General features: G+C 39.4%; 1 protein-coding gene across 9 annotated transcripts in view; it reads left to right on the top strand.

The window, feature by feature from the left end:
* Nucleotides 1–14,092, top strand: part of GPM6B (glycoprotein M6B) — a 148,600-nt gene that overhangs the window by 113,874 nt on the left and 20,634 nt on the right. The gene's annotated exons all lie outside the window — the stretch shown is intronic.

Here is a 14,092-nt window from a genome sequence, read left to right as displayed (position 1 = left end):
AATTCAAGTGCTCTGTTTCTGTTTAATTGCCATTTAAGTTAGTTAAAAGCCTGTAATAAGTCCTTACCAGAACAGAGTGGAAAAGGTAATCAATAATATTACTCAATGTCTCCCCCTACCCCTATCTTGAGTTCACATAGAGAGTGAGAGAAGCAGCTATATGACTTTTTGGAAGCCCCATTTCTCATCCATCCTACCAAAAACCATCTCTTGCTTTCCTCCTTTTCTATAATCTCATCTCTTTAATCTCCTCCTCTGTTTAAATTACTGATTTCTACATGGATGTAGCAAAGTCCCTAAGGACTTTGTGATACAAGACAACCTCACCTTTCAAGCCTTTTACTACTTGTTCATTTAAACCCCCATAACCTTGGAATAAACTAAACTAAGAAATTCTAATCATGAACAAAAATAGCCATTCACATTTATTGAAGAACCAGCTGGGAAATGTAAAATGTGTTGACTTTTTAGTGGTTTCTAATTTGACTAATTAATAACTTAATTAATAATTTAAGAGATTCTGGAATTAGGTTAATGCTGAAAGTTTAACTTAAGCCAATCAAATTAAAATAATTTTTATTTAATTTTATTAAATTACATATGGCAACCTTGAAGTGAACCTATCACAGGGATTTCTTGGCAAGATTTGCCCGAGGGAAATTGCCTTTGCCTTCCTCTGAGGCTAAGAGAGTGTGACTTGCCTATGGATTTCCATAGTGGGATTTGAATCCTATTCTCCAGAGTTGTTGTCCAGTGCTCAAACTACCACACCACACTGCCTCTCTTGCTCACACTAGTAATTTATATAATGTGTCTATCTTACAGCCAACCATGAGCCAGCCTTAGATCATATTATTCTGCTAGTCTGGACTGTGAAATTCATTTTTATATCTAATGTGATTATATATTGATGATCTGCTATAGAGTGCTCAATATGTAAATGTGAGAGTTTATCTGTAATTTTTACCAAGAAGATCGCAAGTGATAGTGATAGGTTCATAATGAATAAGAACAAAACATGCAATGTTTATGTGGGAGGGGGATCTCGCTTATCTGTTGCTTCCTTTTCTAGTCATGTGATACTATTATGAATAATCTGTAATGTATTTGTCATTAGTGAAAGTATCTGCTGCTTGCTCAGCTGGCATCTGAAAAACATTAAATTTCTGTACATCTGCTCTGTAGCATATGTACATCTGCTCTACTTATCTATGATGTCCTCAGAGGTCACTCACATGAAAAAAGACTCTACTAAAAGGGCAATATTGCTCCAGCTTCCCTTCAGAAGTATCTATGAAAATGTACTTTTTTTACTGTCCTTTAGGAAGATGTTTTCCCTGTCATATTAGGAGTAAAATTACACAAACTACTCTTTAGTACTGTAAATTCATGTAGCTGCAATCTGGATCAAGACCAGCATGGATGAGGGAAGTTACGCTCCCACCCCAATTGGATTTTTAATTCTCCTCTCTATGTGAAAGTGTGCGACTCAATATGATACCTGAGTTTGTTCTCTTTTCCTGTTTCCCATTCTTCTTCGTGTACTCATGCAGATTTAGATCAGTATTGTGTATGTTTGCTAGAAAGAGAAAGAAGCAATTATTACCTGTAGTTACATTTGTTGATGTGTGCCTTTAAGTTGTTCCTTTTAGGCTGAAAGAATGTGACTGACCTAAGGTCACTCAGTGAGTTTCCATGGGCACAGACTCTTGCTCTCCTATTCTAGTTCAACCAAAACACCTCATTGACTCTGTTTGCTACACGCTGCTTGTTGAATGTGGTGTGTATTATGACCCTGAGCCTCACCATATCACAACAAATTTTGTCTCTCCTGAAATGAAATAAAAGAGTGAATCCGGTGAAAAGCTCAGTCTTTTCATTGCCCTGCTGAACAATGAGCAGAATGTGCAGGAGCCCTGGTGGCGCAGTGGTTAAATGTCTATACTGTAGCCACTCACTCAAAACCATAAGGTTGTGAGTTCAATACCAGCAAAAGGGCTCAAGCTCAACTCAGGCTTGCATCCTTCCAAGGTCCCTAAATGAGTACCCAGATTGTTGGGGGCAGTCAGCTGTCGTAAAGGAAGCAGAGATTGATGCTTAAAACCTATCTCTCCTTCCATTCACCCTGTTAACCCAAAGGTTCTGGAGAATGTACCAGCCCATCCACTGAACCTTTCACTGCTCCTTTGTAATGCCAGGTCAGTCAAGAACAAAATCCACATTCTATACCATCTACTCACTGATGAAGCCGCTGACCTGGCTTGTATCATGGAAACCTGGCTGGGGGATGATAGCAGTGTGACATGGGCTCAAGCTCTCCCAGCCAGGTATACCGTTAAGGAGCAAGGAAGGGGAAGTGGGCGAGGGGGAGGTGTGGCCATAGTCCATAAGAACAACCTCACCCTGACCAAGATATCTCTCCGACAATTAAACCACATCGAGGCTATGTACCTTTGCCTGAAGATGAGAGACAGTTTGGGGATTCTGTTGGTATACCGACCACCCCATTGCTTAACAGACCCCCTAGCTGAGCTGACCCAACTGGTCTTAGAGCAGGTGTTGGAAACTCCCAGGACTCTTGTTCTGGGAGATTTCAACATCCCTGTCAAATCCAGTTCTTCAGATCTTCCCAACAATTGGAAAATGTCACTTTTTCAAAATGCGATGAGAATTTTTTTTTTAAAAAAAGAGTTTGAGCCCATACAGACAGGCCAAAATAAAGCTGCTTTGGGTCACTTTGGATGTATGCTGTTTAAATGATGTGTGTGTCCTAAGAGGCCAGGTGCCATGCCAAAGCCATGCTCCAATCCTAAGGACTGAAGTGCAGCTTTGGCGCAGCTTTTGGCCCCTTAAGTTTTGTGTGTCATTTAAACAGCATACCTCCAAAGTGACCCAAAGCAGCTTTATTTTGGCCTCTCTGTATGGGCCCTTTGTTTCCAAATATTACCAATCATAGTTTTTGTGGGTTCTTTGGGCTATGAGGCCATGTTCTAAAATAATGAGAAGAATTAAATTAAAATGAATAAAAATTATATTCTTGCCTCAAGAAGAAGAGCCCTCCCTCCATCCCAACTATCATCATCGGACCTGGGACGGAGTGAAAAAGACAGGCCCAATTCCATCAGGCCTAACTGTGAATTTCTGTAACTCATGCCACTCTCTTTTATTTTATTGTATTTTCATTATTTTTGTATTTTATTTTATTGTATTCTTTATATTTTTATTGCTGTAACCTGCCTGGATTCCTTGTGATTGGGCAGGCTATAAATGAATCATTATTATTAAGTTCTAGAAGAGTTTATTCCAGTCTTCAGAAGATGACAGCCACTGATGCTGGTGAAACAGCAGGAATAAACTCTTCTAGAACATGACCACATAGCCAAAAAAAAAAAAAAAAAACCCACAAAAAACTATGGATGCCGGCCATGAAAGCCTTCGACTTCACATTACCCATCATGTTTTCAGATAGCTTTCTGGAGCAAAATTTTGTAAAAGTGAATGTCTATTCATAGCATCAAAAAGATGTAAATTATCAGAGTAATCTGAAAAGCATTGGGCTCAAATTCTTTGGCTGCACCACAGCCTTTGTACCTAGCCATAGGAGTACTTCCTGTGGCTAGGTACAAAGGCTGTGGTGCAGAAAAAGAAAGAAACATGCTAGCTTTGAAGAATGGAACAGGATTTTGAATTGTTTGTTAAGATGTCGGTAGGGCCAAATAACACATTACACTAAATACGTAAGGTGCAGGCAAGCCATGTGAATTGGAGGACATGAGAAGTACTGTGAGGGAAAAGTCTAATGCTTCCTTACCTGAGGACAATGGCAATGATCCAGACAGGAGCTCTGTGGAAGTGGTCATCCAAAAAAGTAACATTTCCAGACCCTAAGGTTGAGTCATCAATAGAATAGGTATGTGCCAAATTGGCTTTCATCTACAGCTTCCAGTTTCTCAACATTCCTGATTTTCACAAGGTTTGTTTGTTTTTTTAGCTAGTCATGTAACTCATGCAGAACATCAAACATCAACATGGTTGACATGGTAGTGTTAGCCATGACAGAATGAGGCCATGTAACAGAACATTTTGAAAGTAAGAAATGCCTCTTCCTTACACTATACAGTCACATGCAGCCTATCCTATTAATATCTGTACCCCATGGCAGTAAGTGAGAAAGTACCTTTAATGTCTTTACTAGTGGAGACATTGTACAAAAAGCTCTCTATGGACCTTATCACACTTGATGAATCCCACTCATAAAAAGGATTTAAAAGTAGAAAAAAACTGCAAATGTGGGATGTTTTTCAGACAACGTTTCTCCCAAACAGCAATAACGTGAAAATAAAGTGAACGGAAAGTGGACAAAAATGACACCTTTTACTTTTGGGAATTTCCCGAAAGTAAAAAGGTGTAGTTTTACTTCCACTTTCCGTTTGCTTTATTTTTGCATTATTGCTATTTGGGAGAAACATCATCTGAAAAACATCCTGCATTTGCGGGGTTCTTTCTACTTTTAAAATCCTGTTTCTGAGTGGGATTCATCTAGTGTGGTAAGGCTCTATGTGTTGTCATACTTTCTGATGTCCTTGAGTGGAGGTGGTATCAAGGATTGCTAGATGTCACAGCATCAAGGATTAATAGAAGATGGCCTGAACCCAAGAGAGTGCACCAAGGCAGATACAATTTAGCTGAGAGGAGTATGTTGAGTCCCAGTTAGAACCATAAGATATATTGGAGAGAGTAGCAGAGTTTGAGGCTGGCATGAGGAGAAACAGGAAAGAAGGGAGTTGGAGATATTGTGTAGGAGCATGGCAGCTGAAAAGGAAGACACATAGGATTTGTGAAAAGTTTATGGTAAAGGAGAAAACATTCTAGTAATTTGCACATGAGATGCCTGGATATGCCATCCCCTCTTTTAAGAGTGTAAAGAAAAGTACAGTAAAGAGGAAGTGATGGATTTGAAATAGAGTGAAAAAGAAGGTACAGTAGAGTATGAAGATTAGGGAGGAGCAAAGATGAGTGGAAATTATTTGATGGAAAAATGGAGGCATGGCATGGTGATCTTGGAGGTAAGGGCCAATTACTGTAATTAAAGCAGAACCACATTTTGTGGAGATAACTGTATAAGCCACTTTGAAAACTAATATTTTGAAGAATAGCCTTCCAGTTGCTGCTGTTTTAGAAAATCCTACAGTTTTAATTTATCATGGATGAGATAAAGAGCCCACTTTTCAGTGCTGTAAGTCCAAAATCCCTGCATTTGCTGAACAGCAGACTACAGTATCCATAGGAACAGAGCTGCCTCTGAATTAACTGCTTCCAGAAAGATTAGCACAGATGAATCCAGAAAAAAATAGTGCATAATAATAATAATAATAATAATAATAATGTAGACTATCAAATAATAGGGATGAACTCTGAAATTACAGGGCCATTGCTAATTTAATGTTAAGACGAAAACGGAACACAATACACACACACCCTTCAGTATTACACCTTGTGAAGTAATATGCTGGAAAATAATATTCTTTTGAAGATAAGTGAGCAGAAAATTTCCCCTTGATATGTGACAGGACCTAGTATTATAAAGCAGGCTAACATTTTCTAGAAAAGCTACAGAAAGGCTTATTCATCTGATCTCTCCTAGATGGATGACATTGTATGACCTTCATCTCAAAAGAAATGAGAGATCAGAAGGTCTACTCTTGTTGGCTCATATGTGTTAGCACAGTAGGTGGAACATTTCTGGTGACACAGACTTCTTAAAGACTTAGATGCATGTCGATGTCAAACGTGGCATGAGCTTCTCCCATTTTAGAGGTCATGGTTCAAGCCTGCATCCCGCTCCCTCTCTCTTGTTGAAGCTCACATTGAAGCTCTTACTGACCTGAAACAAGCAATTTTTTAAATGCCAGCCTATTAATTAAGAACCATTTTGCAGCAGAGTTAATTTATCTGATTGAATTAAATGGTAAAGTGTATAGCTCAGTGTTTGTAGTTGTACGTCTTTAGGTTGGAAGGGTCCCAATATGATTACTTGAGAGTCTGTAAACAAACGTTTCTGTTACTGTGAGGTTTCTGTTACTCTTACCAAGACAGAATGAGAGTGATTTTAAGTGCTTTTATTCTTTTGCACTAGCATTGTACATACATGCTAAAGACTCATGCCTTGAATGCCTAATTGAATCTATGCTTCCTCACTTTTTTTGTATTGTCCACTATGGTTAGAAGCATCTGTTTTTCTGTGCAAAATCTCACAGTTAAATTGGCTTTGGGCATGTGGTGAAAAACCATGTCTATGTTGCCTTTACAACATGAATTCCTAGTCATCTTGAAGTTGCTCAGTGTACCATACATCATCCTAATTTAGGTACAAGAAACAGTCCTCGTATATACACAGGCACACACCCTGTTCATTTTTGTTATTATTTCTGGCAAACTTTCTCCAAAATATATCTCAAAACATTAGTGATCCCTGGATAATATTGCTAATGAGTACCTGCCCAGAGCAGTATGTCTACATCCATTCACTGTGTGATTTACTATTGCTTCTGAAAGAGTCCTCTGAATGGTTAATGCCTCAAACATACATCAGTTCTTGGGAATAGAAAAAGCAATAGAACTTAATGCTTAAGTACAGAATTGGAGCACTGAGTTAGTAAATTTATTGAAGGCATCTGCTGGAATCCTGTTGGAACCTTCCATCTTCTTAAGTGGACTTGTGTCTGTGGGAATTAGAATTGTACAGTAGTGTACATCTGTTTCCAGTAGAGGGTTACTGTTACATTACTGTGTAGCAGAGCTAGCAAAGTATGCAACGCACATCAATTTGCATTGGGCACCCTTTCTGATGTTCTATTATATATCTTCCCAGTTCACTAAAGGGGGTTCTTATGCTTCTGCTATGTAAACATATACATAAAGTTATTTAATGTAGATATATGTAAAGTTATATAATGTAACAGGTGGGATAGGATTCCAGCTATAATTTGCAAGCGGTTGAGCAGAAGGATGCATATAAATGTTAGAACAGCTCACTTTGAATTTCTGTGGTGGTGAGATTGGCAGCTGATTGCAGGCAGCTTCTACCAGAAGCATTCTTTAGAGAATAGCATTTGCACAGATATTCCTAAAAGTTAATTTAGGGTCTTCTTGTTAAGAAATTACATTTTATACCTGGCAAGGGGCATTTTATACCTGGCAAGGGGCAGGTGTGCCTTAAAGAATGCATGGTGCTGTGTTTCATCTGATGCAGAGGATACATGATGAATATAGCAAATATAATCTGGACACAGTGGTATCGTAAGGGAGTGGTGTGTGTGTGGCCTGCATGGAGATGCCCCAGAAGAGTGGTGACACCCAGTGGAGCCCTCCTCCCACTGCACCATCTTGGCTTTGTTGTGGTGGTGAAGGCTTCACAAGGAGACTTCTGCAACTGCAGTGAAGGAGTTGGCCAAGTGCGCACTTTTGGCCACTTCAGGCCCCCCTGCACCGGTGACACCAGTGACGCCACTGCGCTCGTGACACCACTGACTAGGCAGACCCGAAATGATTGGATCCTGAAGCAATTGTACTGTCAATATGGAAGTGTTGAAGAACATGCATTGGGACTGACAGGAAATGGCTTCCTTACGTGGAGCTTTAGACCATAGAATAGGCGATATCACAGCATTTGAATATTTACTAGCAGTTTAACACAAATAGATAAATTATACAGCTTCTGTACAATATAATTGACTATGGATTCCTGCTGGTCTTGATATGTCTTATGATACATGTGTCCAGTTCTGGGCACCACAATTCAAAAAGGACATTGAGATACTGGAGTGTGTCCAAAGGAGGGCAACTAAAATAGTGACGGGTCTGGAAATCATGCCCTATGAGGAACGACTTAGGGAGCTGGGGATGTTTAGCTTGGAGAAGAGAGGGTTAAGAGGTAATATGATAGCCCTGTTTAAATATTTGAAGGGATGTCATATAGAGGAGGGAACAAGCTTGTTTTTGCTGCTCCAGAGAACAGGACCCAGAACAATGGATGCAAGCTCCAGGAAAAGAGATTCCACCTCAACATTAGGAGGAACTTCCTGACAGTAAGGACTGTTTGACAGTGGAACATACTCACTTGGAGTGTAGTGGAATCTCCTTCCCTGGAGGTCTTTAAACAGAGGCTGGATGGCCATTTGTCAGGGATGCTTTGATTTAGATTTCCTGCATGGCAGGGGGTTGGACTGGATGGCCCTTGCGGTCTCTTCCAACTCTACGATTCTATGATACTATGATACTAGGATAGTACCAGAGTCAGAATCATCCATATCATAGAATTTATTATTTCTCTGTATGGTTGTGAAAATTGGACAGTGAAAAAAGTTTACAGGAAGAAAATCAGCTAATTTGAAATGTGGTACTGGAAGAAAGACATATTAAAGGACCAGAGGCAAGCCAAAATGATGAATCTGAGGCTATCATACTTCAGACATAATCATGAGAGGATGTTACTCATTGGAAAAGATGACAGTGCTTGGTAAAGTGGAAGGGAATAGGAAAAGGGGAAGACCATAGTAACAATGGATTGAGTCAATAAAGCTGACTTGATAGCAAGTAATAACAAGGTGATTTTTCAACTTTTGATTTTCCAGATGCTTTGAACTCTAGCTCTCAGAAGCCCCAACTACCATGCTCATGGAATATGGGAGTTAAAGTTTAAAACATCTGGAGAATCAAATGTTGAAAAATCACTGCTGTAGCATGTACTTAATCCTGTTGTAGGTGGCATAGTAGTTTGAGCATTGGGCTATGACTCTGGAGACCAGGTTTTGAATCCCCGCACAACCATGGAAACCCTTGGGTACATCACACACTCTTAGCCTCAGAAAACCCCATGGTAGAGTCAAGGTCACCATAAGTTGGAAATGACTTGAAGGCACTCAACAACAGCAATAAATTATGGATTTGGATTTGGTTTTAAAAGGTTTGTTCTAATTTTGGTATTTTTAATATAATGTTAATTGCAGTTACTGTGCAGGCTAGTTCTAAATCACATATACATCAGCATGGGCTGCTCTTCACGGTACTGGTCATCTTATATTGGTGGTACAGGATTGATGTAGGCCACTGGTCGTTGGACATGGGTTCAGTTCCCATTACTTTGGTGTGTGAATTGCACTGGTAGTCTGAGGTTTTGCCAGTATCATGTACACCAACCTCCCTTAATTTGTTTGTTTCTTTAATTTATATCCTGGTGCATTCTGAATATTGGACTGCATTCCTCCATCATCCCTAGCCAGCATGGCCATTGTCAGGACATTGGCCTGGGTGGTTCTAGGAATGAGTAAGCAAAATATAATTTGTGTAGATCCTGAAAAGTGATGAGTGGGAGACCAGGATAGGGAAAACTGATGTACATTGTATTTTTCTGAAGACTTCTTGTTTTTGTCTTCCCTTTGTGTTCCCTTAAAAAAAAGTGTGTGTGTTCACACACTTGCATTTTATATCTCCCCCCCCCCCCCCCCGCCCCGGAAAATAATCTCAGTCCTTGTTTTTAGCTGGCCTCCTTTTGTGAGTATGCTAAATCTGTAGCCAGGTTCATCATCAGCTCCAGGCAAATCATTGAGCCATTATTAACCTGCTTCCATGGTAACTGCTGTTCAGAAGCCTGAGGACAAAAAAATTGTGTTTATTCTGCTGAGCTGCACAAAAGGTTCTAGTGATGCTTTAGACAAAATGGCCATTGAATGCCAGTTGCACTGATGTGTGTATCTGTATAGCACAATGTTATATTTAAACTATTTCACTCTGGCATGCTAGCATAGCATTGGGCATGGCCTGGGTGTTTTCAACTTCTGTTTTAAAGATTTTCCACCACAGTCTTATGAAGGAAGCCATTTATTCTGTTTGTACTTTTGCTTTCCGGAAAAGCATTTTCTTTTTTCAAAAAATGGAGAGTGGGGGCCATGTTATAGGCAGCCTAAGTAGTTGTTGCCTCAGCTAGTAGCATGTATGTTAATGTTTTCTTCGGCTTTTCAGCCTGCTGTGATTTAGTTGCTTCTGCATCAGTGTAGTAATATTTTCAGGTTTCCAGCTGGAATCCTGTTGAGAACTGACAGGCTGGAAGTGATGGATCCACTGGCCAAAGTACATCAGAATGGAGATGAGGCTGGCTTGATGGGGGTGAGCAAAGCTGTGCCTAAGCATCCCACTGGGAACATCACTGCTGTGCTGACAGGGGACTGGAGGGAATTGTTTTGTGTAAGGTGGCCTCTACTTTGTGGCTGTGTGCCTTGGCAGTGTTCTGGACATTATGCATTAGAATTAGACTAATAGATGACCACATTTTTTAAAAGCAAAGAAGATCACTTTATAGAGTACTCTATCACAAGTCAAAAAGAGAATGAGTTAAAACCTAGAAACATAAATGTATCTGGATTTAATGGGGAATGGCTGTAGGGCATGCAGGGGGGACCCTTCACATACAGATACAGTCTCTAAACCTTTTGTTATGAACGGGATGCATCTTACTTGGATTTTCCTTATAACCATCTTATTAATATGTATATGTGAACTCAAGAATGTGTTGTGTTAAAGGTACAAGTGAGAACTTATTTTTGTGGTGGACAGGTGTGTCGCCTAGTCCAATGTGTTAGTTGTTGGTGGGTGGCAAAAGCTAGATAAAAGGTAAAGGGGTATATACACTTTTCGAGTTAATATTAAATGCAGGGTGAAAGGCCTGGAGTATAGTGAAGCGCTGTGTGTGTGTGTGTGTGTGTGCGTGCAATTTTGCCAGTGCAGTTTTCTTTCTTGACATTGAGTGATGAGTAACCCTTCCCACCTCTAGCTTTCTCCTCATAATGATTTGGAATAAGCCAATATTCTTATTCAATAAGGAAATAGCAGTTTGAGGCAGTTGTTAAATGAGCTTCTCTCCACGGCCTCTAAATTGCTAGTACCTTCCCCACACAGTTCTAAAGTGCATTCCCCATTCCATCTCCCACTAGTCCAGCCCATCTCTTGGCTCCCTTTACATTGGGTACAATGTTCCACCAGAGCAAGGAAGGTCTCTTTTCCCCACACCTAACTCTTTTGTTATTATGGCAAGCCAAAAGTAGGGGGAACTGTAATTTTTCCAGTACTCCCAAAGGGAAGTTGGAGGCAAGCTGGTGGGTGACTGGAGAAGAACTCAAGGGGTTGCAAAGCTTATCTTGTAACTGAAGGAAGAGTTATCATGAACTATCAGATTTCATTAAAATGGTCTGCAAAATTGAGGAACTTGGCCTTTTAAATCCCTAAATGACCTCAGATTTGCTCCATCACTTGTTTTTTCCACTACTTGCTTTGATGTTTATGTTCTAACATGTTACTGAATTAAATGATTCTGCCAAGAGTAAAAAAGACGTTGAAGTCTTCCAGTAGGCATTTGAAACACAAATATCTTTTCAAAATTACACTGGAACATCAGTGTCCAGTCCACACTTAATCAAAGCTGAATAACAACTGAATTGATTCAAATATTGAATTTGTGAAAGATATACTGTATGTGTGATACAACATTTTTAATACAGCACCCAAAAATGGTTAAAAAACAGCTACAATATTTTTAAAGGATTTTTAATTGCATGCCTGAGTAGTCTAATCCAAGTTATGAATAGTACAGCATCTATATACTCAGAATAATGCATCAACTTGTGCATACTTTGATTAAGAGTTGTCTTGAGAAGTTAAGTGGGTAAGTAATCTGGGGTTTGAAGCAATACCAGGCATCTTCTGTTGAACAAATGAACCACTGTGGGCATTTGGAGAGGTACGGTAGAAGGAGGAAGGGAGCCTGAAAGTTTACACTCAAGTCCAAATCCAGCTCCTTTAAGATTTAGCCACCCCTTGTTGTTAAGCAAACTGCTCATAGCAGGGCACGTGGCACAGTTTGTACTTTTTCAGAAAGCACATAAGAAAAAAAAATGGAAATTGTTTTTATGCCAGAATTATACTGCTTGTATGACATTGTGGCACACAGTGAAGACTGAAATTGAAGTGGTTTCTACCAAGCCACACTACTGACATCATTTAGAAAAGACTTTTTAGATTGTGAAAAGATTGAACTATCCCTCATAGTGTACATGCAAAAAAATCTGGACTAACAGAACAACAACATATGCAAAGAAGTTCAGAAGGACAGCAGTGTGTTGTAATGAAATGATAGTCCATTAAAAAACATTTTGGATATTTTCTTTATAATTCCACAAGGCAGCTTGCAAGATTGCCAAACCCATAATGTTCACACTATAAGATTTTTCCATTTTAAATTATCTTTGTATGTCAGCAGTCTGGAGCTAATTTCCTTATTCACTGCTTTCCCTCAACCTTCCTTGTTTCATTTGGAGCTCTGTACTAGTTCTCTGCATTAAGTTGCCTTGAAGGCTTGAAGGCATCCTCTTTGTTGGAGTAGATTTGCTTTGTAGAACTGGATGTAAAACCCTTCAGTGCTGGCTTTTAAATAATCATCCTTTTGGATGTTTGTTAAAGTGGCTTGGCACAAGTACTAGTAGTTCTTTCCGAGCATAGAATGTTCTTTGCATAGGAGAAAGACTCTGTAAGCTGTAAGAGAAATTTGTAATGATTGGACACATTAACTGGCATTCTGTTAGTGACATAGGAGATTATCAGATGGGTAATGACAGGAGAAGGATGGGGGTGAAGCACGATGCTCCTATCCTTATTGTGCGATTCTGCAAAGATTATCAGACGACATCATGATTATCCTGTGATTATCCCGTGAATGAAGAGGAATTGTCCTGTCATTTACCTCCATTTTTTAAATAATGGGATAACCCATTAATACTGAAGTGAACGGACAACTCTTCTTCATTGACAGATTTGTACAAACATGCAATAAGGCCAGGAGCATGCCATTCCCTTCCTTCTCCTGTTATTACCCCCCCCCCCCCCAGTTTTATAATCTCCATACACATACAGGGTGAATTCACTATAGCACAATGGATGTTATCTTGCTGACAGTAGCAAAAGCTGAGTTGTGCATACAGCAATGTTAATGCATTCTGGTAGTAGATTGTGCATTGCACAATGGCATCTAGCATTGATATGTTATACAATGTTGCTATCCTGCATGGAGGTGCTGGCACAGGGAATCGCCATATGCAGATATTTACACTACATTGAGAGGATATTGGATTGGTTCTTTTCCCAACTCAACTAATAGACATTATTCTCGAAGAGAATTTTGTGTGTGTTTACGTGGCACTTTTTCAGTGTTAAAAATTCACCACATGCATTATATGAATAATTATTATGTGCCTTGGCATAATTTCCCCCAGGTAGCTGAATGGGACCTGGGATTTCCAAAGGCAGATGGCCAAGGATATCTTGCCTAAGGCCACTTAGCAATTTCATGGTTCTGATTAGATTCTAACAGAGTTTTTTTCCCCTTGCTCTCCTACTTGGTTATTGCATGCAAAAATGTCTCAAAAAAGAACAGTATGGCGTACTGAGTGGATTTAGAAGGTTTTATTTTTATCATCTCTCTTAAAATTAATTAAATATCTCATGGGGGAGGCAAACTATCAGCTTGTTTCATCTCTGAATCTCTTGCTGCATGGATTTTTATTTTATTTATTTAGCCTTTGCAGAGAGCTGTCCTGCTTGTCCGTATAAAATTATTACAGGTTGCCTCCTGTCTGCTACAGTCTTTTGCATTCTGTTCTGTTCTGAAGGTTTCCACAATCTTTAGGAGCAGCTTTTGAAAGTAGGAGTAGAGATCTTGTGAGTTGGGGCATCACTAGTGGCATCACTAAAGCTGGTGTCACCCAGTGTGGTAACTCATGGTTTCACACACACCCATTGACTTCCTCCCATATCACACTGTATAGAATCCTTAGTAATCTTTTTTGTACTAATGTTGCTCATAAATCATAATCCCCATGTATCACTGAATGTAATGGTAATAGTTGTCACGTAAACAACTAGCAACATTAAAAATGTACCTTTAATTTGCAGTATCATACACACAACCTTAACGTCTTTACATGTACATAGTTCCATGTGTTACAGTGAAAATTTAATGTGATGCTTTTAAAGAAAATATTAAAAT

The sequence above is a fragment of the Sceloporus occidentalis genome, unplaced genomic scaffold, assembly GCF_023333645.1.
Source record: "Sceloporus occidentalis isolate IW3139 unplaced genomic scaffold, rSceOcc1.0.p SCAF_2, whole genome shotgun sequence".
NCBI classification, from domain to species: domain Eukaryota; kingdom Metazoa; phylum Chordata; class Lepidosauria; order Squamata; family Phrynosomatidae; genus Sceloporus; species Sceloporus occidentalis.
The sequence above is the reverse complement of the archived record's forward strand: the minus strand, read 5'-3'. Positions and strand labels throughout refer to the sequence as shown.